The 26120-nt window shown below is 45.4% G+C and overlaps 1 protein-coding gene across 3 annotated transcripts in view; it reads right to left on the bottom strand.

Annotated features, from left to right (window-relative positions):
* ZHX2 (zinc fingers and homeoboxes 2) overlaps positions 1–26120 on the bottom strand; it is a 75363-nt gene that overhangs the window by 9509 nt on the left and 39734 nt on the right. The window lies entirely within an intron of this gene.

The following is a 26120-nucleotide window of genomic DNA, read 5'->3' as shown; positions in this document are numbered from 1 at the left end:
ATTAAACTTAATTACTTCCCACTGTCACTTACCTTGTAAATATGACTACTAAATGATTATGGTTACTAATGATGGGTGATTTCTAAATAAAGCTATAGGATCTGCCTTGGTTGTAAAAGTAGTGGCAGAAAGAAGAGTTAACGTAAATCAACACTTGCAAAGGTCTGTGTTTTGAGAAAAGGTGGGCTCAAAGAAACTGCAGCAGGAAACTACAGCAGATCTGTGGAGTCCTATCAAGTCTTTTCCAGACGAGAAGTTTCCTTAAAACACCACTTCTCACTCAACATTGACAGAAACAGCTACCAAAGGCCACAGAAGCCCTCAGACTTCTTTTAAAGAGAGTCCCTTTCTGTGACCCCACTGATAATGTCCCAACTTGTGCATGTCATTCCCTACAGAATTAAAAAAACCAAAACATTTTAAAGCTTTATTTTTAATGCTGAAGCGCTTTTGGAAAGTTCCCAAATGCAAGAATTTGGTAACATGTATTTTCTGAAGGATAGGAGGCAAAGATCAGTCAGAACAAGCACAAAGAAAAATTACACCAGCTTTTTTAGGATCTACACACACTCCTCAGGACTGGATGGAAGGAAAAAGAACAATTTAGTTGTCAAAAGAGTGTAACTTAATAATAAAAAAAAAGATAAAAAGGTCACTTCCCTATTTGACAAGATGCTTTTTAAAATTTATCACTGATCCAAATTTGTTATTCTTCCTGGTCAGATGGTCTCTGGTTTCATAATACTTCTACAGTCTTGATGGAAAACTCAGATTTAACAATCAAGAAGTTCTTGGAATTGAGTGGGAGACACACTGGTGTTCACAAATCAGAAGAGGATGGAAAGGGGAGATTTGCAGAGTGGGTCAGGCCTGCACTGAGTTCTGCAAAAGTGTTCTAAATGGAGAATTTGAACTAGAGATCCAATGGAAGATACCCCTACCCCTTGCAGGAGGGACAGACTGGATGATCTTTAAAGATCATTTCCAATCCAAACCATGACCTCATGTCTAACCAAATGCACATTCGCTTATGGTGAATATTGTATATGATAAGGTGAATCCAGAACCAAAGACATGGAGATCTAACAAAATAAAATATCACTGCACTCACATCTGGACACATCCAACATCAGCAGAGACTTTACAGCCACCTGAGTGCTGTCCCTGTATCTGCTCCTCTCTCTGGAGCCTTGGCTCCATGACAGAACCTGTGAAAGCAGCCACCAGCTTCTCACTCGTGTTTGCAGCTCAGGAACTCTGCAGCTCTCCAGAGCTGCTGCTCTGCCTGTCACAGAGCATCCCACTCCTGTACACATGGAAACTCAAACCATGCACTGCCAGGGGAAGCAGCTCCAGCTGGGGATAAGAGCAGGGATGGCAGCTCCCAGCTCTACACACAAAACCCAGCAGGAAGCAATTCCCCATCCACGGAACGCTCCGTGTGTGGATTCACCACGCAGCGTCGGGTGACACTCAGGCTGTGAGACACCAAACACACCCTGGAGAAAATCCCATGCATGTTTACTATGGGGCAGGTGCCTCTGCATAGCTGCACGGTGCCTTGTGCTCACAGCCACTGCCACCCCTGCACCTCCCAGCCCTGCCACAGCCCAGGCACGCTCCTGCGTGCTTGGGGAAGCACCAGAGCATCTGGCTGACCTCCAAGGGTGCATCTGAGCTCCAGGAGCTTCCCTGGGAAACAGAGCACATCTGCTGAGCTCTGTGAAACAGGGATGGGGCTGCCCACTGGCTTATTTATGGCTCTGCCTTGGTCAGGGTGACCCAGTGCTATTTTCCCCTAACCTAGGACCACCAACATTGTCACCACCATTCTCCAAAGCATTTGCCTCTGAGCCAACATTTCCTTTTCTACTTCCTTTTTTTTTCCTTCTGCCTTTTAATGATAAACAAACAGAAGAACAGTGAAAGTAATGATGCCTGGTTTTCTGTACATTTGTGCCGATTTATCATTGAACTGGATCACACTGAATGTTTTCTATATTTCCACATATTCCTTCAAAATTCCCTTCTACTTCACCTCACAATTGTCCTTCCACAGATATTGTGGCTGTGATCTGTGACTTGTTGTGTCCCACTGCAGGTGGGATCCGAAGCTAGAGACAAACACACACCTGTCCCAGTGCCCATCTTCCTGATCACCCATTTTCAACTGTGCTTGCAGAAAATTAACTTGCTCTGAGGCTTCTTCCCTTACACTAAATCTGGCTGAAACAGGCCAAAAGATGAGAGAGACAGGGGCAGAATGGGCTCTGCAAGCCCAGCTGGTGCTGTGAACAGGGTGAAGGTGATCAGGTGCTCTCACTCTCCTCTGTAGACCCCACAACATTTGTGATACTGACTTTCTTGGAGGAGGGAAGGGAGGTGCAAGGCAGTGTCCTGGCCAGGGTAATGAAGATGGAGCCACGGCTCCCGAGATGCTCCTCTCAGTCTTGCTCTCCCTCCCAGGCCACAGCTGCACCTAATGGTCTGCTCCTGTTTTAATGTACGACCTCGTGCAAAATTCATGTGGCAACATCAGCAAAAGGAAGAAAATTCAAAGGACAACAAAGACAGAGCAAGGCTTATTTATATTTCACTGAACTTCCCCCCACCTCCACAGTAAGAAAAAGCTAGGAGCATAAAGGAATGTGATGGAAGAGAAAGAGTGGAGAAGCAGAAACATGTAGGTTACAGCTTTGAATCAGTCAAAGGTTTCTTAAAAGTCAGACTAAATGTTTTGAATTCCCTAGTCTCTGGAAGCTCAGCAAGCTCTCTGCTGCACCAAGCTCCCAACTCTTATGAGGACAGGAGGACTGGCCTCAAACAAGGATGCTCTGATACAGAGGAAGGGCCAAGGTCCCTTCAAAACATATCTAAGTGTGTGGAAAGATGAAAAATTCCGTCTGCTACAGTTTTTCCAGAAAATTGTACAGATTTTTTCTTCTCTTCCTTCTTCCTTTCCAGTGAGTGGTTTTCTGCATGTCTAATTGCTGGCTTTCTAACCCTACACTTTGAGTAGTTTTTTCTGCCACATGAGAATCATGCTGCACCACAGAAATCAAGCACAAATCAAATGCTTCTTTTTTGCGGTCAATAAAGAAACAAATGACTTTTAGTCTCTGATGTGTAGTCTTGGGCACTCATAACTAGCTACAAAATGTCTTTGTCCCTTTGACCCACACCCTGAATGATGGGGAGGAGGAGAAGCTCAACACTTTCCTGAGCAAGGAGAGTTTATTGGGATCTCCAAGCAGGACCTCAAGTAAGGATGCTATTTGGGATAAAGCAAGAGGAAGCTCCAAAGGAGGACTGGACCCCCCCACCCAAAACCACATCCACCTTTTGGGAGGTGCACCATGTACATCTGCACGAACTGCCACAGCTCATCCCAGAACATTAGAGAAAACATCAAGAGCATCTCACAGCTTTCAAACATGAGCCAGCCACTTGCCAGAAAATCAAAGGCCCAGCAGACAGCTTTAAATATGCAGTGTTGCTCCTGACAAAACTGATAACACCCTGAGCCCTGTGCACAGGAATGCATTCCTTCCAGGGCCAAACCCACATCTGATATTCAGTGCAGGGCTGCACCATGGTCAGGTCAACCTCCATCCCCAAAGCTGGCCCTGCTCTCCTTATATTTTGTTATGGACAGGACTGTGGACAAATAACCTCTATTTTTGGGCTGCTGCCACTGTGGAGTGCCCGCAGGAGTGAGGTGCAGGGTGATGTCAGCAGGTGCCTTGGGAGCTCACTGTGTCCTCGCTGGGCATGGGGAGGGAAGAGTCCTCATCCCTCCAGCTCACCTGCCACATCTCTTGTCTCCCCATACTGCAGGGAGTTGAAAGAAAAAAAATCTAATTTTTTGAATTTTCTTTTTAAATGAACAAATGCACAAAGCAGCAAAAGGCAGCCAGGTGAAAAACAAAAGGGCTTGGCTCCAAGCAGGATCTGTCATTGTGAATGAGGTTTAAACCAAACCACAGAGAACCTGTGTGCAGGAACAAAAACTTTCAATCTGCTCCGCTTCAGCAAAGCCAGGACAGGAGCATACAAGTCAGAAGCAATGCCTTCTTTTAAATTTATCTCTCCACAAGTGTGTCACAGCACTTATGAGTGAGGGCCTAACCTGTCTTCTTTTAATTTCTGAAATTTGTTTAAATAATGAAATAATCCAGCCAGAGTCCTCTGATCAGTGGAGCTCCTGTTAAAACAGCTACAGAGCATCTGACAAGAGAATGAAGTGGGATCTTAATGGCAACTCTGTGCTTGACTGAGGACATGCCAGATTTCCTATCCTGGCCCCAGACTGGGGAAACTGCAGAGAATCACACAGGAAAAATAAACAGGGGTTTTTTTAGGCCTGGCTGGCACTGGAAAATGCTTGCCTGTGTAGCAATGCCACCTTCCATCAGCATAAGATAACTGTACAGTGCAAGCTAAGGGATGACAAAAACAAATCCAAAAGGTTTCTCTTGCTGAATATTGAAATCTTTTCACTTTCTCACATCTTCACCTTATGCACATAGCTAAATTTTACACCCTAGTTCCACCACAACAAAAGGCAAATATTTGAGTAGAAACTGAACTCCTTTTCTGCACTGCTGTTCCCACAGGCTCCTTCAAGGTGGTGGCAGAGCAGGAATTTTCCGTGGCACCTGGACACAGCTCAGTTGCACAAAGCATCATTCAAAAAACCCTGTGAGCTGGAGAAGTGGTAGGGCAGGGGGGAGATAAGGAAAGATGCTGCTTGTTTTCCTTTATACCACAAAACTTGAATGAGTCTGGAAAATGCTGCCTAAAGAAAACCAGATTTGAAGGTATGTCTAATTCAAAAGCATGGAAAACTTTAATTTTAGCAGAAAGGAAAAAGCGCATCAGAATTATCATTGCTTTGTGCTGCACCTTGCTTTCAGCCAAGGGCTGGAGTAAAGAAAGAGGTTGAACCTCCCAGGCAGTGCAAATGGATCTTTACTTTTCACAGATAAACCTAACTTTTAAGAACAAACAAAGAGAAGAAACCCAAACACTTTAGGGACACTTGTGTAATCTGCCAATAAAATCTTTCTTTATTTTTTCATGTTGCTGCATTGTTTGCTCTGCCCTGTGCTGGCAGAGACTTCCCAGCACCTGGCCTCATTTGAAAATGAACAGTGGGAAAACCACCAGCATGAGGATAACCGCAAATAAGCACACAAATATATAGCAGTGCTCATTTGCAAGGGCTGGCTGATGTTTGAAGAGGGTGGAAACATTTTATCTTACTGCTTAGGAGCTCAGTCTCCACAATCAGCATCCTCTCTGCTACACAGGACAAGTAATAGCAAATTACACCCTTGTAATTTAACACTCACACCCCCCTTGTCTGAAGATGACATTTAATATCACAAAGGTAAAAACTCCTCCTTGGAGCTTTCCCACACCCCTTCCCAGGCTTGAGGACACAGCAGCAGTAACACAGGAGGATCAGCACAGAGCTCACCAGCAAGGACTGGTTCGGCACAAACTGTTCAGTCCCTGGCTTCTTCTGGAATACCATCCCACTTCATTTCACAGCAAGTGGATCTCAGCAAAGCTCAACAGAGATGCCAAACTGTGCCCCTGGACAGCAGCCAGTGTCCACCTGCTGATCCCCACCTTGCAAACACTGCAGGTTGCCTTTAAGGCACAGACACCTTGCAAACGCTGCAGGTTGCCTTTAAGGCACAGACACCACCTGCACCATCCTTTTTCCTGACCTGAAGAATTTGCCACCCTTCCAGGACGTGTGACCAACCACACCATGAGGGACCCCAGTGACTCTGTTCATTCCTGGATATCTTCAGCCATCTCCTCTCACAACCTTCCAAGCCTGGGGGTCCCTGGATGCAAATGCTGTGTCCCTCTGTGTGTCTCAGATTTTTAACACTGTGTGGCTGCCCACAAGTCATACTCAAGTTCAGAGCAGAGCAGAAACTAACTGATATTACCTGACAGCATCACAAACCCTCCTTGACCACCTCCTCCTTGTCCAGGAAGGCTGCAGCAATGCAAACAGGAGCAGCACAGGGCAGAGCTGTCATCCTGCTCCCCCCCAGAGATGCTGAACTCACATTCATTAAAGCTGTGGTAACGTTTTTCTCCTACAAGCACAAGGATGAGAGGGGAGATTCACATTTCCCAGTGCAAAAAAAGAAACATGCCTAGGGTGATGTTCCTCCTTCCTTACAACAGCTTTCAGCATGCAGCTGCTACAGTAATATCAAAAAGCACATCAGCAAGCACAGCACAAAACATGCTGTTGCTCTCCTCTGTGATAAAACACTTAAGAACATTGCTTAATTACATACAGAAGAATAAATGGAAGCAAACCAGGGCAAGTAATTCCTGCATGATTGTGACTGTAACGATTTACCAAAAAAACCAACAAACCTACACAGAAAGAAAGGCAGGTTTTGTGAATTAGGGCAGAGCTTTTAAAACAGCATTTAAGTCAGACCAGCATAGAGCTCCAACACCTCTACAGTTTTTTGTAAGCTGAATAAATCCCCACTAAAGGGGAGGTATGCAGACTGTTATAGTAATCATTTTTGCAGACATGAAAAATAAAATTGAAAGTTTGCACATGTTGGTGTAGACATTTCTAATTATAAAAAAACCCCACATAGATGTCTGTAACAGGATGCCGTGACCACGAGTATTTTCCTACAGGAAAGCAGCAATTGATAATTTTTGTTTCTTTAAAGGATCAGAGACTCACACCTTCCAAAGGTGATCAGCAAACCAAAGTGCCTCTGGGACCCCTGACTTCCCCAGCAGCAAGTCCTGTGAAACTGGATGTCCACACATGAATGGGAGCAGGAGCAAACGCAGTGCACATCCCACCTCTGCCCTGCACCCCTCTACAGCACAGTCCCTGAGAGACTCTGTAAAAACACAAAGATAAAACAAGAATCAAAAGTTTTGGTGGGTTGAGGGTAGAATGAAAGGGTTTTTAAAAGGCACCAACAGCTATAGAAAATCCCAGAGAACTGCATTATGAAATTAATCACATGAAAGCTGCCTCTTACAGCTCAGCTGTGATGTGACCACTGTGTAGAGATAGAAAAACTTACTCTGAAAAACACCAGTATTTTGGGGGAAAAAAACCCCTTTGTAGGCTTCACCAGAATAGGTTGTGTGGCAGCACCATGCAATAGGCTTATTTCAGAGTACACTGCTAACAGGCTGTTCTTTTGAACTAAAATGTTCTCATTCAAGCTGCTGTTAAGCCAAAGATGTGGGGAAGATGGTGGATGAAGACAAGAGGCCAACCCCTTCCCAGAAAAGGGAAAGTTGAATATTGCATGCTGTGAATTTTCTATTATAAGTACCAATCTGCAATCACTGGCTTGTACTTTTTTGCCTTTTTTTAAATGCAGGCTTAATTCAGTTGCTAAAAACTAGCTTTTTTGCTTTCTGAAAAAAAAAATCTACTCATGATTAGAAACTGCACTTTACAAACTGGTTCATGCCCTGAAAAAATACTTATATTGTAGCAACAGTCACTTATTCCACCTAAGACATGGTCATAATCTTGGGGAAGGCAGGAGATGGTCCTTCTCCAGGAGGGCACACACCAGAGCAGGAGGAGAGCACTGGAGTGCCAAGGTGGGGACAAAATCCACGTTTCCCTCCTCCCCAGCCACTGCTTTCTCCTCCAGAAAAAGGGCTGGCAACGCACAGCTTGCACACAGAAAGGGACATGTGGGTAACTGTGGTCACTGCAGTTCCCACTGGTTTGTGAAGTTGGTGCAGTCTGGGAAAAGCTTTTGTTCCTTGCACTGTGAGCTCCTGCCAGAGGCACCCCCATCCTGCTGGACACCTGACTTGGCTGCTGCCCTGCTCTGAAGTCACAGATGCTCAGGGACACAAAAGGAGCCCAAATCCCAGGGGCACCTGGCTGTGCCCTCCAAACCCAGAGGGTGATGGTGGATGCCCTGCTGAGGCCTTGCTCTCTCCTTTGGGAGGGAGGAATACAAACTGAGCTCTTCCAAGCAAGATGATGAACAAACAACCCATGCAAGGGACATTCAGGTACATCAGCAAATGTTCTCAACACCCCAGAGGGGCTGATCCTCTGTCCAACACCCTCCACTGGTGGCTTCCAGGGGCAGCAAGCTCCAGAACAGGAGTCATGTACCCTGTCAAAATTATCTCCTTTAATCAGTGGTGTGTTCAGTGTTTACTCCTAGGGTGGGTACTTGCATGCTCAGAAGAGAGAAATAAAGATCAACAGACTTCTTACAAGAGAAACAGAAAAGCTATAAAAACATTCATTCTAATAAATTTAATTACTTGTCTGTGCAACTCATTGAGCTCTCATCATTGGACTAAATTAAAGTCACTAGATATAAATAATTTTTCATATTGAGTTTTCATCCAGCATGATGTGGTAGGAGGACAAGAGACTCACAGACACAAAGTAAAAATTATCTGTTCTGCTTAGTAGGGTAATGTATCTGGATGTCTTTTATTTTATGCAGAAAAAAATAGTTTGTCTTGTTAGAATGTTCAGCTGAACTTCTTTTCAGATACACTTTAAAGAGCAGTATTTTTCTAGGAAATGGTGGATATGTTAAAATAAGTATTCTTTGCTTAGAACAGTTTTTAGTAATAATTTCTTATTTGTTTAGGTCAAATATCTTAACAGCAACATCTGGTCCACTTTTTCCTTCATGTCATCTGTCATTCCATAACACTGCCACCTAGACAAGGAACAGCTGTACACATTTCCAATGTAACTATATATTTTATATATTATCACGTATTTTTTCTCCTCAGATTTTATTGTTACTATAGAGACACTCTCAGTTAAATTCTTCCAAAGCAGAAAGAACACAAGCTGTGACAGAATCAAGACATTCAATTTTTTAACTTTGCTTACAAAACTTAAGCAACAGTGCAGAAGTTTTCCTGCTTTAGTACTTCTTACACTACTTGGCTCTCTTCTCAAATTCTTCTGCTCTGGAACCACACCACCCTGCCTTCAGTCAGATGAATGTCAACTACTTCCAAAATAAAATTATCAAGGCACTCCAACACTTTTCCAGGTGAATTGCAATGGGGAAAACAAAATAACAATCACATGCACATTCTAGGTGTCCCTCTTGCAAGGCTGCAAGGTAGAAATGAGCTCTAAATTTCTCAAAAAAAACCACCCCAAGAGCTCTCACTTCTCAAGAAGTAGCCCCTAGAGCCCCTCATGTCTTGGCTCTGACACACACATGGCACACACCACAGCAGAAAATGGGAAAGAGCCCCCAGAGGACCTGATGGAGGGGAAGGAGACAAGGCTAAGGCCACAAGACTGTTTTGGTGATCACTTCTAAGAAGTGTTTAAATTTGAGGGTAAAAGAGAAGAAACTTCTGTCACCAGCATGACATGTCTCAGAGAGACAAGCAGCACACACACCTCTGGGAGGTTTGGGCCAACTCTATTTGTCCAGTATGGAAGCAGCCTTTCCATCAGCCTCATTCACTACAACTGCAGCACTGAAAGAGTCTATGAAACGCCCAGGAGAGAGGAAGGAGCTCAGTAATTAACAGAAAACATTAGCAACCTGTGTGTCTATAGCTGCACAGCTCCCTGTTTGACTCACTCACCATGTATTAGAAAAAGGCAAATGGTTTGTGATTTGTACAGCTGATGAATCACTGCACCTCTTTACTCCCTCCCCAATAGCTTCCCTCTGTACCTTCACATTCCCCAGTGAGACCCACAGATTGGAGGATAACACACTACAAGCAGAGCAGCATAATGTCTCCTGCCACAGGATGCTTTTACCTGTGGCTCACAAGCACTGCTGTTCTCTCCTGTCCCATTTCCCTACCCACTCACCTACACATTGGTGAACTCAACAGCTATTGTGCCAAGTTGTCTTCACTGACACTGCTTACACAGTCTGAACCTCTGCACGACTGGGGAAAGCTTCAGTACATGGTAATCTTGCCTTTTAAAACATCAAGTCTGGCTTATAAACTGTAACAACCAGAAGTACCCATTTCCTGAATGGAAACTCTTACGCTTCAGAACCAGATGCTACTGAAGGAAGAAGCCCAAAAGCTGGGTTTGGGGTACAAAGATGTGCCTTGAAGCCCAGCACACTGAGCACTTGCACAGCAATGAAATGGAAATGTTTCACCTCAACACCTCCATAAGCAGGAGTTTAGACACAGCTCTTTCAAAACAGGACCGCTCCTGGAAATTGCCACACGACTTTTCACAGCACCTGAGCACCCAGTGACCTCCAAACTCAGCCAGGGGGTACCAAACAAATCTGATGTCCAAGGCACTTCAGGGCAGCTCCAATTTTAAACACACAGAGTCAGCTGCTGGCCTAACTCACACAGTTCAGTGACCTGCTCTATTAGGAGACTCCTGTGGTACAGATGAACCCCAATATTTCTAGGAAGACATTTCCTTTCTCAAACCTGACTCAATTTTGTCACGACTACAGCCAGACCCCAAGCTCCTAGCCAAGACAGAGACAAAAAGCAGCACATGGGAAAGTTGGCTGCTGCTGGTTAAGAGAAGTGAGATGCATTAAGAGGAGGAGAATTCCACAGGCAGTGCTTTGCATCAGTCTGATCTCCTCAGCTTCCTGGTGATGAGCAGATTTGGTTCAAATGAGGGGCACTGCAAATATCTTGCTGTAAGTAATTTTCACTCACTCTCATCTTGTCATGTACATTACCTTTTGTTGTGCTCTGCTTGCTAAAGAAAAGGCTGTTTTAGAAGTGGCCTGGTGAAAAATGTAAATTCCACATTTAAAGCATCTAAAAGCAGTGACATGACTTCCACCCACCATGTAGAACAAGTGTTTTTTTAGGTCCTTTCCCCTCATGTAGGAGCCTGCCTTAGATAGTTAATGACCCGTGGTGATCAGAGGATCCCACTGGTTCAATATTTGGAGGCTTTACAGCTGTTAAGATACCTATCCTCACAGCAGGCTTGTGAGTTAAGGCACTGCTATTATTCCCATTGCTCAAATGGGCAATTAAGGCATGAAGAGAACACGGCACAGGCTTTGCTAAATGGCCAAGCCAATTTACAGCTTGCTGCCACCAAAACTGGGTATCAGAGTGCAAAAATCATGCCTTACCCAAGGTCTTCAGCAGGGCTGGAAACTGCCGAGGTTTTTGGTTACTGCTCCAACCTCCAGTAAGTTCAGGTTACCCTCCCAGCTCACAAGTGGAAAACATTTAACAGCCCCTGCAAAAGCAGCTGGTACTCTTAGATTTGGTGCTTTTTTGCTGGGACCTAAGTCACAAAACCACCACAAGTTTCATCAGGAGGCTCATGGGAGGAAGCAAAAGTCTAAAGATAAAAGGTCTGAACTCTTCTGCCTTCTCTCAGAAATCACTCATTGGGCCAGGTACACATATACAAGAAAGAAGCTTCTCAACCAAGGTTGCTAAACCTCCCCCTGTCCTTACACACACAAGAAAAGCTCCCTTCCTCTGCAGCTGCTGCACAGCAGATCACTAGCAAACCATGCCAATTCCTCCTGCTCTTCCTCTGCTTGAATCCTAAAATTCAATGACTCTTCCCCTTTACACTTTTTGCCAAAATTCTGGAAAAACCAAGTATTTTAGGGAGGGTTCCCATGTGATAGAGATCTTCCTGTGACAATCCCATCTGTCATGGTTTGACACTGGCACAATGCCAGTGCCCCATGAAAATATACTTCCCTGGTGTTTGCTGTGAGATGTGACCAGGAAATAAGCAAAGCAGGCCTCTACCTTAGAAAAAAAGGTTTATTAACTAAACTACAAAAGAAAAAAACCACACACACACACACACACACACACACCTGGAAAATGAAAACTCCACAAAAAGCATTTCCTCCTCCCCCCCACCACATTTCCAATACATCTTCCAAATTTCAAGTCTCCATCCATCACCCTGTAAATACTCAATTCCAGTCCATCAAGAGGAGAGGAGTCCTTCTTGGGGCCATGGTGACCTCTTCCTTGCATGCCCAGTGCTCTCACCACTGGACAAGGAACAGAGCTGCTTCAAGGGTTATCCTTTTAAGGGTGCTTTGACCAGTTCCAAAAAAAAGCACAGTTTTCTCTCATCTCGGGACCTCTTGTCCCCCCCATACTTGTCTACCCCCTGGGGCCGGGGGGTCTCCAAACTGAACCCTCTCAGTTCTGAGCCATCGCCTCCCCCCTGCATGCAGCCTCTGTGTCGTGAGGAAGCACGGTTCTGTCCATGGCTGTACCAAAAGAGTCCAGCAACCAGCTACTCCATCATCTCTTTCCGGCCTCTTCTTTACTCTCCCAGCCTCACTCACTGCTCCAACTGTCATTCTCTTGCCCATTTCCTCTTTATCATCCACTCCATCTCCCCTCCAGGAAAGGTCCAAATGCTCTGTGAGGTCTTCTGCACGCGGCCAGGCTCCTTCCCTGCTGCACTCCCCCCTTCCCCCTCCTTCTTCACAGGCCGATATCACTTCAAGGCCACAGGCCCGTACCAGCTTTCTCTCTCTCATCTTCTAGCTGGGGGGGGAAAGGGGTGCTGCCCAAATCTTCTCGGGGCCTCTGTCCCTCTGTCTCTCCTGGGGGGGGGCTGCCCAACGCCTCCTGGTGTCCCCACCACCCTTCCATCCTGAGGGGTCAGGCCTACCTCTGCCGGGCTGCAGGTTTCCCCTCCCCCGCCCAGCTCGAAGCCGGGCAGGGGAGGCCTTGCCTCTTTGCTGGCCGGAAATCAAAGAGGGAGCCCAAGGGAGTGCTCTGCTTCTAACCCTTGTGTTCTCAGAGGCGCATCCACCCTCAGTGGCCAAGCCTGGTGTCAATTTAAAATCTGAACACCTATTGGCCTCTGGCCACTCCATTCCCAGAAAACCTGCTTCCTGTAAACCCACGACACATCTCACACAGAGTCTGTGGGCACCATCAATACACTTGGTCCCTTCTCTCTCTCTGGAGGCCCTACATGAGTTGACCACACCATTTGCAGTCAAGAGCACACATTTTTTTCTGCTTGTTGGTGATACAAGCTGAGCACTCCTAGCACAAATCACATTATTCCTTGGTCAGTTCCTCAGTCAGCTGTGAGGTCAAATGCTGAAAAAGTGACCATCTAAAAGATGCTTAGTTACATTGCTTTCTGTCATTTGAATCACATGCTATGCCTGTTGAAGTTGTTTTACTACATCTGCTGTACTTCATCTCTTGCAATTCCCACTCAGATCACCCCTACACATAATTTCCCCCTCATTACCTTCAAGTTTTGTCTCAGCACTTTGTTTTCAAAGTGTATTTCATTATTTCTCCTTGTCTTAGTAAGCACCCAGTCCTCATACACATACAAAGCACTTTGTTTTAGTGTAACCCTAGTGTAACTGTGTGACAGAGAACCTACCACATGTTCCACAGAAGAGGCTGAGAGACAATAAATAAGGAGTCTAGCAAGATCCTTTTGAAGCATTTGCATGCTTTCCCTTCACTGCAGATTACATGACACTTTCCTCAGCTTACTGGGCATTTGAGGCATCTAAGACAAGACCAGGACACCAATTTCTGTCTGCCATCAGAAACCAGAAGCCAGCTGAAGCATCACTGATCTTCCAAATGTTCTACACCCTATGAAATGTGAAATCAAAAGCTGTTTGAAGTTATTCACCAAGTGACAATATTCTAATTTCTTCAGTCATCCAAATACGCTCCAAATCAAGTATTTATTTTCCTTGGGAAAATCACTGATTATATTTATAACTTTTAATCAACCCCCCCCAAAAGCCAAACAAAACCCCCAGAGTTAGAAAGCCTTTCAAAACTGTGCTTACTTATGGGGAAAAGGCCTGTCTTGCCCCACAGGACGCTGAGGTTTCGGGTGGCCATGAACATTTCAGAGTCCCTACAGGCACCTATCAGGCAGGCAGGCACACAAACGCCATTTTCCCCACAGATCACGGGACCAAATGAGCTTCCTCTTCCTCCCTGCACCCCCTGGCTGCTGCAGTTTGTCACAGGGCAGAGCCACTGCCCTCTGTGCACAGTAACAGCTCTGCTGCCGGCAGGATTTGGCAGGGCCACAAAGGACCTTTGTCCGTGCCAGAAGTTGAGTGCACAATGCAATCCTTCCCCCTTGTCACACAGAGCTGGGCTTCCCTGCCTGGGCTGGAAACACTCCCCCAGTGACTGCACCCCACACACCCAAACATGTCCCCCTCCCCAGCATGGGATCCTTCTGCCCCATCCTGTGCTGCAGGCCAGTGGGGAGCAGAGGCTGCTTTTGGGAGCCCTTAATTCTGGTGAATTCTACCCAGACCTGCTGCAAGGATGAGTCTGAGTGCCAGAGCTCTGCCCCAGTCTTTCTACATAACCTTTTCCACCTAGATACTACAAGACCACCTGAATATATGGGTCTCCAATTTCCAGGTATATTCTTGTCTTCAAGAGGCCAGAAAATAGGCAGACTGATCTGATCTCATCTAACAGTATGTGATTCCTTTGTGCAACATTCCTCTGTTTGTGTTGGATCTGCCAGCCTGTGTGTGCACCTATATACAACTTTTTTTTCAATGCAGCAGCTCTGAATTCAGCCTGTCCCACCTTTCCCTCAACTGGCCCTTGAAATGAGGGTCAAGACAGGAGCTGCCAGCACCTTGGAGCTCTGGGAAAGGATGCCAACATGGGATGTAGGGGACAGAGGATGAGCACACCCCAACACTATGCTGCGGGAAAAAAGTCAGATTTAGCAGGATGTAAATGTCTCTGCATTTTTGTTTCACTCCAGAAATACAAAGAGGAAATGATTACTGAATCACTCACAAACTATTTAATATCTCAATTCAAAAGAACCAGGGATTCTTCTGGAAATATACAGTGAAAGAGGGTGAAAAGGATCTTTGGAAGTAAGACCTGATATGTATTTAAAAATAGTAGGAATTGACACAGTTGTAAATACAATGAGATTAGCACAATCCAAGCCTCTGGAGACTTTTTCCACAGTACATGATACAAAGGACATGTTTCTTCTACTTCTCATTTTAAGCATCAAGAGATACTGATCAAACCAGTTCCTACTTTCATAACTGAGTTTGATCTGGACCATCCATAGCCTAGATGCTTTGGCACAAAACACCCCTTACAATCCCAAACCCCAAAAGGAACCATGTTTCACATGGAGAAATTATTACTATATTGAGGAATAAAATGCCAAGGAAAACAATGAGAGAAGAACTAGCTAAATCTCCCATTCATTTCTAACCACTGGAAGGTTTGCCACCAGAACACCTAAGTGTGACCAAGTACTTGGCAGTTGCCTCCTCCCATCTCCTCCCAGAGGTTTTAATCCCAGAGTGCTCCCTGCTCCCAGCTCTGGCTCTGAGCTGGAGCCAGCGCAGGCATCGCCTCTCTGTCTCCCTGGTGCTTGGATTTCCCCGAGGGCTACTTCATACTCCTCCAGATGAAGAAACTGTAACAATGATGCTTGAGCAATACTTGAGAAATGCAGAAAAGGAGGAGAACTGCTCCATAAAACAGTTTCTCACTGAAGGGTATTTGTTTAAACTTTTTTTAAAGAATTTTTTAAAACTTGGTTTCTTCTCCTCCTGTTTCTGTGATGCCAGGACCAGGCCTGCAGCAGCCTGCCCAGGCTTATGCTCACCCCCACCATCTGTAGCAAACCCTCCTCCTTCCTGCTCTCTCCTCAGAGCTGCAGAACAGGCTCCAACCATCCAGTCACCAAAATCCAGTGTGACACTAATATTCAGTATTTGTTGGCCAAAACACGTGTGCTCCTTCCAAGGGAAGGAACAAAAACAAACAAACAAACAAAAAACCCCTTAATGATAAAATTTCAAAAGACACTGATTCTGTGACCAGCTTGTGTTAATTTAGATGGTCACCTGTTTTATAATGTTTGTGAAAATTTTTCTCACAAAAAGAAACAGCCACCAAACACTCCAGTATGAACTCTGTGCAACGTGGCAGCTCTTTCCATGGCAACCCACCAGCACCAAGCCTGCTTTTCTCCACAGACTTTGCTGCACAGAAAAGGAGGGCAGGGAAAGAGCTGCTGCAAAGCTCTGGCTGTTGCTGCCATCCTGGCAATCCTGTCACCCCTGGGAACCAAAACTCTGGGGAAAGGCAGAGTTTCACAGCCTCACTGCTGAAACGTGGCTTAGCCCCAGCTGCTAACCAGCTGCTGGATCATTTGCAGGTTGCTTCTTTGCTTGCTTTGTAAAGCCCAATCAATCTATTTTGTTTTCCAAACAATATGAAATATTACCTTGGTAGTCCCCAAATCATTCTCCACACAGAAGGGACTGGGATTAAGGCAACTAGGCCATGCTCTCAGATGGTCTCCACATGCAACAGCAGGATGCTCACTGAGGGCATCTCCTTCTAGAGAACAGACAGACAAACCAGCCACTGCTCTGGCAGCCTGGCCAGTGTGGAGGGCAGGCAGGCAGGGCACCCATGAGCTCCCTGATGTTCTGCTGGGACCAACTGGAAAACAGCAAGGCTCCCAAACTTATCTCTGCCACTACATATTTTCCTTCTAAACACAGCCCCTGCCCAGGCTCTTCGATGAAAACTTGAGCAATTCAGCACCCCCACACACATGGGAGCTAGGATCTTGTCTTTGGCTAGTCCTGAAGGCAGCCATGTAGCCAAACCTCTTGTGTCACTACAGGCAACCCAAAAATGAGCCACAAGCCACCTTCCCAGACTCCCTCCCCTGGACCCACTCTCAGAAGCACTCCCTCCCTATCTCATCACCTGCAAGGATGCCTCAAGCACTGTGACAGCCCACGCTGGAGTGGTCCTGGGTTATTTCTCCTGAAGCTTTATGTGAAGATTTAATTACACAGCAGTTTCTGAAGTTTAGGAAAAGCCATGTTCCACAGCAAGAGCTGATGCTATTGTTTGAAGTGACCTGACCCCAAAATCCAAATAAGAAGAAGGGAGAGGGACAAACAATAGTGCCATCAGTAAGGCTGGAGATGGCAGAGACTTGAAACCAGATCTCAGAGGAGCATTCATCAGCCATGGCCTCTCATATCTAGCCTGGATTTTAGACATCTTTTCCCAACATAAGCATTGACAAAACAGACACTTATGTGGAGAGCTCATTTCCAGCAGATCAGCTGCCTTCTGGCAGGGAAACACTCACCCATGAATATTTCCTGAAGCAATTCCTACCTCAAGACTTCTGTGATATTCAGGGAACTAGGTCAAGACTTACTGCAGGCTTCTCACCTGAAAGAGGAGCCCAAGAAAAAAAAAATTACTGAATTACTTTTGTCTTTTCTCCCCGAAGTTCCTCTTCTCTTCATGATTTCTTTGCCTTGTGGAAGTGATCTGCTTCTCCTCCAACACCTTTTGTCTTCTCTACCCTCACCAAAACACTCACAGAGCAAAGGAAGCTTAGGCAGAAGAAACCAGACAAACTGTTCACACAGTTCCTGGCTTGTGTGGTCTCCAGAAATGCTCCAGAGAGGCAGTCCCTGCAGAGCATAGCTGCTTTGGGCTTGCAGGGGAATTGGGCTGTATGTGATCCAGTTCATTCTGTTTCCCTGGTATGTCCTGTGGACTCACAACACTAAATTAAAGGATAAAATCAGAGGAGAGAGAAAGGGAACAAACAAGAAATCCTTAAAATCCCATCCTGCTCATGCAGGCCATGGGCCTCTGCTGCCTTTTGAAAAAAAATATAATTTCTAAAGCAAAGTTATCCCATGTGTGGTACTGCAAGAGGAGGAAAGAGAGCCAGGAAGGAGGAAAAGACTGCAGAGCCTGTAATGGAAAATCCTCACTCTGTCACTGAGCAGTCCTCTTGTAACACTTATTTTAATAAAGTGAATATGATGAAACACAGCCCAGTTGTACACAAGACTGCTGAGAAATTGGATCCGGCTGCTGAAATCAGCTCTGGAACCCCTCCTCTCCCAATCCTGGCAGTTCACATCAGCTAATTCCATCCAAACCACCCCCAGCCAAGAAGGGACAGGAGAAATGAGACAGGATGGGTCAACCCCACATTTGATTCATCTTGAGAGCAGGGCCAGTGTGTAAATCTTTACTGGTCTCTTTTGTCACTCGCCAAGGCTCAGACGTGGCATCTCTGGCTGCTCCCTGATGATGAAAGGTGACACTAACAGACCTCAAGGGCAATGTCCATGGAACCTGGCCTTAGCTGTTACTTGAGCAAGTGAGAAAATAGCTTTAATATTAAGTATAAGAAAGCAAATTTTAAAACGGCCTGTTTTGTTCTCATCATTTGCTTTTAATTCTAGATTTTATTCTTTTAAAACCGAATTCAAACAAGAATAGACAGATTTTCCTCCTTTTGTGGAATAAACCAGCCTGGCTGCTGAGGTCAGTGTTTTCAGACCAACACATGAAAGCAAAAGATGTGTCTGAGGAAATTCAGTGCTGGCTGATTCATCCTTTAGAAAGGATGAAGAACAACCATCCTGGCATGTCAGGTTTGTTTCTTTGAAGGCAAAACAATTTAGTGTTGGTATCAAGATGGCAGGAACTGGAGGGAAAAAAAAAGGCAACCCTGTCCAGACTGCCCTGAAATATCTTTTCAGGCTTTAGATGCTGAACAATAAAAGAGCCTCCATGGTCCATCAATAAAAGAGCCATCATGGTCCACCTCAGAAGTGAGGTGAAGGGCATCCCTCCCTTGCTCACTTCTTGCATGGTGGCTGAGCACTGCTGCCCTCCTCATGTCCCCTGCCACAGACATGCACACAGAGACAGGGCAGCAAAGGAAGAGAACCACAAGTTGTATGACCCACTGAAATGTTCCCAGATGGAATCCACACCTCATGTTTCACAGGAAAAAAAGCATAGCCTGAAACTTGTGAAAACAAAACTGCACAGCAAAAATTCACCAAAAGCACAGTATGAGAGAAAGAGTGAAGACAAAAAGTGCACTCAGATTTAATTCAGATTTGGAGAAATCAAGAGGGTGTTGGTGGAGGAAAAAGAAAAAAGTCTTTTCTCCTTGGACAGCTCCATTTGAAGATGCAGGTACACATTCACACAGTGTGTATCCAGCTATATAAAACCAGCACATGCCAGTACTGTTTCCTTAGAGTGTAAATAGCATCAGGAAAAAAACACCTTTCAACCTGTCCCTCTGCTTGCTTTCAGTCCCAAGTGACTCATAAGAAGGGCTGTCTGAAGATGCTCAGTAGCAGGTCAATCTTTCCCAGCAGGTAGAAGAGCAATAAATCTATTGCTTTAAAAGAAAAAAAAGGCAAAAAAATCCCCCAAACCAAAAAACCCTTGAGGCTTGCTGGGAAGAAGTAAAATTGGGGGAAAAAAGAGGTAAGATGAAAAGAACCTGTAATCCCTTTAATGCAGCACTGACAGTAATGATAAGAAAAGGAAAGAAAGGGAAGGAAGAAAGCAGCCCATTGACACTAGGTACAGATATTTTTCTTTAATGGGCATTAGGTCAGCAGGGCATCTTCCATCTGCCCTGCTTAAACCAGAGCTTGATGATGTTACATGTGTGATTTTAATACAACATTTATCCTGGTGGGACTGTAAGTTTGTTCTGTGGTGTGTGCAGATGGGTATTTTGAGGGGTTTTCCTGAGGAGAAGGGCAATTTGTAAGCAGATGAGCAAAACACCAGCAGATGTTGGGTTGTACTTCTACTGATTTTAGGATTTTGGGGTTGCTTAGAAGGGCAAGAGAAAGAAATCATCAGCAACAAAGGGCTGTAAGGACTTGGAAAGGAAGGGAAGAAAATGAAGAAGAAACAACTTTGCCCTCAGCCTCCTGCAGTCCTTCTGTGTTTAGCTCAAATGGCCAAAGGGCAGCCCTGCTGCTCTGGGATCCCACAGCCCTGCTGCTCTGGGATCCCACCAGGCAGGGGCAGCTCCCCTTTACCAGCAGGGCCCTGCTCAGGACTCCAGGCTCTTCTGCCTGCCAAATGCACAGGAACATGCCAAATGCCATGACCCTTACCCCTGCCCAGTTTTCAGCCCAACCTCCAGGCCTGCCCATCTCAGCTCAGAATCCTGGACAAGGCAGCAATGATAAAAAACATTTTTTCCTGTATTTTTGTTAGTCATCTAATGATTCACATAGATAAAGAGATCTCAGTCTTCCTCCTTCAAAGTCAACATAAAAAGGAAAGATCACGATTCCACATTCTGCTTTTCTTTCAGATTCCACAGTGCTTTTCCAATCTAATTCAATAAGGACTATGCAAACTAACTGGAGCCAGCCAGAGTTCCCAGCTAGCTGCTTGACTAACACAGTGCAAGTTAAGGAAGATTAGTTAGAAGCTGAAGTCAATGTTTAAAACACAGACTAGAGACAGGTTTGGAAGTTAACTCAGAAAACCATACCCTACAACCTCAGTAATCTCATCAGTTTAATTACCACAGTTTCAGGACACACTGCCATAATTAGATCATACATTCTCTAAAGGTGTAAAAGATCCCTGGAGAACACCACCATGAGTGCCAGCACCAGTTCCTTACACACTTAAGTACATGCAATGCCTTCAAGTTGCACATATCCTAAATAAACCCAAAACAAGCCCAGACTCTTTTTCTGCCCATTGATAGGCAGCAGTGGTGTTACCCAGAATGGTCACTGTTTCAGGAAACCTGAAGACTTGAAAAACATCTGTTAGACCTGAAGAACAAAGCAGAAAACATCCACATCACTGTGGGGAACCTCCATCACGTGCACTACAAGCGTGTGCTGCCATGGATGGTGCAGGGATTCACCTTCTCCTTGGCATGTGAAACTGGAGTAGGAAACAGACCCAACAAGAAGCTTAATATCCACAAGCTGCTGTAAGAACCACCAAGGAGTTAACAATTTCCAGTGGTTTTACTTTACAAGGGGCAAGATGGAAATAGGGATACATTTTCAAATTTAGTTTTACAATCCCTGAGGATTATACTCCAGGAAATTACTCTCTTATGTGACTATGGTTACTGTATGACATTTTGGTCACATTATCTCAGACTCATTTTTGGCACATCTGTCAGATGGGATTCACCATATATTTAATGGCATGCAACACTGGTTCAAATATAATTTAATAAAAATATAATTTACGACACCAAGTTAAGAAAACCTTTTTCTTATGCTTCAGGTTACAGCTTAACTCAGAAATGCCTTTACACAATACTCATCCAATTTTAAGATCTCCCATGTAGATTTCTGGAACTTTAAATAAGAAAAGAACACACAACCCCACCCAGACAGATAAAAATGCTATACATAAATTAGAGAAAAACAAGATACAGTTTCACTACACTAAATCATCTCAATCCTAATACCTTTTCCAGCATTTTTGAGTTATTCATGTAAAGTAATTTCTCTGTATGATTCCTAGGCAGGATTTCTATGGCAAGAAGGTTTACCCACATCAGCAGTTTTTCTCCAATCACAATGTCACTGCTACAAACCCAAACAAGCCCCACTCCTTGTCTCAAAGAGTTTACACACTATGTCCCTGCTAACATGGGAGTCAGGAGGACTATTAGATGTAAATTGCTTTGAAGGTAAAATAAAAATGGTGTTAAATATTGCTGTCTTCACCAACTTCAAAACTCTCTGCTAACAAACACTATGCTACAAATAGCAATTTTGAGCAACAAGCCACATGTTCTACAATTGGTGGCTCAGGAGCAACAAGCTACACCAAGCATTACTGTCTCTGACAATAGCCCCATGCAGGCAAATTTGTTTTAGGGATAAACTGAACAAATTTCAACTCATGCAGCCAGACAGCTTTTGCTCAAACCCTTCAGGCAATGAGCTGGGTGTGCTTGTGCCCTGCAGAGGGCAAGGAACAAGTGGCATGCACCAGAACGACACCAACCTTGCCAAGGGAGGAGCAGCCTCCTGGACCCGCAGTGAAACATGGCTCACTTGGGGTCAATTGCTGCTGTGCTGAAGGAGCACAGAGCAATGTGGCACCCAGCCTCTGATGAGGAGGGTCTTGGGGAAGGGGATAAGGAGCAGCAGAGGAGCACCAGGAACCTCCAGTAACTCACCCAGGGAAGGATGCACAGACTGGCAGCATGCATGGATCTAGCCATGCTGTCAGCCACATTTCTGATCAAGTAAAAAAAAAAACAACAAACCAACAAAAAACCAACTCACCAAATTCATCCACAGGAATACAAAGCCCTCCCACCCCCAGCTTCCAATTGTCTGGAATAAAATTCAGCCTTTGTAAAGCAGACACAACCTAATTTTCCTTTGTGTTCTGTACTCAAATCTCCAACGTTACCTGGGTCTGTGCTACCATCCCAGCTGAGGCTCCCACCCGCAGGAAGAACCAGGGAAAGCCCCAGGACACACAATGAGATCTTCACAGAATGCTCTGGCCAGCCAGGACAGCTGGCTCCTCGGCTCAAGCAGATTTGGGAGTATCTAAGAAGGAAAGTGCAGCTAATTACATGAACTCTTTGAATATCTTGGTTTCCTGTGAGGTGACCCAGGGCTGTCCTGCCTTTCAGAGCTCTCAAGGCTGAGTGTTTGAGGAAGAGCAGAGGCACAGAGTGCTGCCAAGGTTAATCCTGCTGGAGTTCTCTGGAAAGCAAACCAACAGCAACCCAGGAGGCTGCACAGAAGAAGGTGGCTCCTCCTGGAAAGAGACCTGGTGCTCCACAGTTGTGATGACACAAAATGTGAGCAACTCAATCAACAGCCCAGGAGCCTCCACCTGAGCAGACACTACACCAGGACCAGCTAAGGCCACAAACCCGCACTGCATGGGGAAAGAGCTGATGCATTTGAAATTTCATTTCTTTCAGAATTCCTAGCATTTGAAAGCAATACAAAAGCAGCACATGCTAAAGGAGAGGTTCAGCAGCCAGTTTGTGTAACATCACCTCGGTGCTCAGGGTGTTGAGAAGGGGCTCTGTAAGGAACAACTTCTGGAAAATTGCAGAGTTGTGCTGTTGGTGCTCATCATGATGATGTTGCCACCACTAAATTTACTGGTGTGTTTCAGCAGCCAGGGAAGAGCACATAACACCTGAGCCCAGGGCTCCATTCCCCTGACACATCCCAGAGCACAGCACACAGACTGAGGAGGAGAAGCCACAGTTAACAGGGATCTATCCATGACCAGCCTCAGACACCTGGTGGGCACAGCTCTGTGTCTGCTGGCAGGCAAGTGATGTCTGGCAGAAACAGGGACTGTGATTTGCAGGGGTAATTCACCAGCTATACCTTCCAGTTGTTTTGTTGTGGTTTTTTTTGGCTTTTTAAAAAATGTTTGCTAAGTGGGAAGCCCCGTCACTGGCAATGGCACAATAAGGCTCCTCTCACAGACCCAGCACTTTGAGCAAGGAGAGCATGGATGCACAAGAAGAGGGAGGTGGTAGACAAGTATGAAACCAAGCCTGCCTGAGCCTGAAGCAAACTAAGATGCTGGAATGATCACATGGCTCTCCTAACCCTGGGATGCTGTTGAGAGATGCAGCCTTGAAACTCTCTGCCCTTATAAATGAGATTTTTTTCAAGTTTATTACTTTTGTAACCAGCACATGAAACTCTCAAAATACCTTCTACTTGTTTTGCTATTTAAATGCTCTCTGGAGTCACCTACCTCTCTACTAAGAGGAGCTAAATCACTGCTTCCTTCCCCTCTGCCACCACTGCAGCTTTTTGGAGGTCACCATCTCTCTTCTCTCCATTTATCCTGTCCCTGAGTGCAGTTTTGTGTGTACCAGATATATCACAACTGCACAGTGCTGCTGGGGCCATCTCAGGGGCTGAGCACAGTGTTGTTTTCTTTTTCCTGGTTAGCTTCAAGCTTAAAGGACACACTGGAGCTGTGCTCTGCTGGGAAAGGAGATGAGCACCATCATCCCCTCGTGCTTGCCGATGCCACCACCATGGTGGCATGTCATATCACATCACATGCCAGGGGATGCAGACCTGACCCCCAGCCTACCCTATCTCCTTCCTATGCTCAAAACCACTCTTAGGAATCCCCAAAGGTTATGGCAGGCTCTGGAAGCTTTACACTGCTTCTAACACACAGGGTGTACCTTGAATTCACTGCCACCTCTGGCAGTCAGGGCTACCACGAGGCTGATGTATGCATCAGGAGTTTGTCCAAATGACACAATTAATCATCCAGACTCAGCTGGAAAGAGATGCTCAGAGATCCTCATGACATGCACAAAATGCACCCTTCAGATTTTCACACACAGCAAAGGAAGGTGCTTTTGGATCTTCTCTTACAAAACAGTGGCAGAATTTCTACAGTAACAGATCAAAACTTACTGCTGCCACAGCCAGTCCTACATGTTACACTACCACTGCAGAGATTTCTTTCTTTATGAAACATATTCATAAAGAAGCAACACTTATTAATAAGGGTGTGCTCCCTTCCACCCCATAGGCACATAAGGGCTGCTTCTCACCCACTCACAAGTGCGTTCCCCAGTGCCTTGAGAGTATTTTTAGAGGGCTGATCCTGGCTCATTGAAGTCCTTTGAAATTTTGCTACTGACTCCAGGAGTAGCAAGATCAAAGAAGAAAGCTGCTTCTTCTCTGCACTCCTCCAGTATGAGAGGGATGGCCTGTCCATGGCCACTCAGAGGGCTCTTTTACTGAAGGTAAAACAATTGGAGATGTTGAGGAATGCATTCAGCGGAGCTGCAGATTTGAGCTCCGGGTGGAGGGAGCCTGAGGCAAGAGCTGGCAGTGACCCTTTGCACAACAAAAGGCACAGAGGACCCCTGTGCAGGAGCCAAAAACTCAGCAGGAAGAGCCCAGACTTTCATGCACATAGATTGTGGGGATGTAAAAGCCCAAGGATTCCTTTGTTTGACGTCCCACCTCCAGAGGCACCAGTTCAAGCTGTTATTCTGTTACTGCACCATGATTATTTTAAGAATCCAGACATCTGAGACTCTGCTGTGGGAAATCCTGGGTTGAGCTGGTAAGGAAGCCTGGTGTGACTGTCTGAGTGTAGGGAGGCAGGGGGGCACCCCTGTGCCACTGGAACCACCTGTGGTGAAAGGGCTTTGGTGCTGTGGGCGCAGCAACCAAAGCAAATCCTGCATGCTCAGACAGGAAAACTTCTCAACAGGAGAGCAAGGTCACATCAAGCTGGGAATCTACTGAATGCTTTATGAAAGAGCTAAAAAAACCTCAACCAGTTTCTCTTTGCATTCACACAGTATATAATAGTTAATACACACTCACTAGATAAAATTACATATATAATGTAAGTAACATAAATCACGTTTTAATCCAATATTAATAACAAAGACAATAAATGCAAGGCCATTCCCTGTCCTGCTAGAGCTCCAGTCTCCTCCTGTAGTAGGTGCTCTTTCCAAGCATTGCACCCCCCTTGCTCTTCCCTACACACACTCACAGCAGCATCTGAAATGCAGCTACCCCAAGTACAGCAGGGTTTGATTCCTCTGCTGCAAGCCTGGCTGGGTTTCAGAGCATGGCAAACACAGATATCCGGTTTGAGGCATGCAAGGAAAAGAGTGGACTTGGAGAATGCAGGCAGGAAACGTGCCAGATTGTTTATACCTGAGTCATAACTAATGCTGACAATGAAAACTGAGTCAACTCAGAGACCACCACTGTGCTCAGTGCCTATGGGATGCTCCAGCCTAATGCCACTAACAGGGAAACTGGGACTAAGCACAAATGACCCATAGAAACATCCCAGTTGTTTCTGTGAAACTGTTGGTGATGTGATACCCCCGCTGTATTTACTGTGTTAGGAGACAGGAGCACATTCTCCAGAACACAGCAGACTCACAGGTCCAAGTGCTCCTGCTATCAAGCAAGACCTTGGGCTCCTGATTTCCAAGAGACATCTCCATGAGCGAGCAGCCACTGAGAAAACAACACTGCCTAAAACTACTGAGGGTAGCAAAAAAAAGGAAACGTCTGGAACAGGTGGAGATGGAAAGCTTCAGGAAAGTTCATTGCAATTTTTGTCGCTTCCAATCTCTCTCAATTCACTGAACTCTATTCTATCCCTTGATGTTCTTGCTTATCAGGCAGACATGGAAGCAGCAGTGTACCTTTGAAATCCACTGGGAGCAGTGAAGAGGAAAGCTAGCAAAGCCTGGTTTAGCTTTAAGGGGAGGGGATGAGGGTTTA

This window comes from Camarhynchus parvulus, chromosome 2, assembly GCF_901933205.1.
Source record: "Camarhynchus parvulus chromosome 2, STF_HiC, whole genome shotgun sequence".
NCBI lineage: Eukaryota > Metazoa > Chordata > Aves > Passeriformes > Thraupidae > Camarhynchus > Camarhynchus parvulus.
The sequence above is the reverse complement of the archived record's forward strand: the minus strand, read 5'-3'. Positions and strand labels throughout refer to the sequence as shown.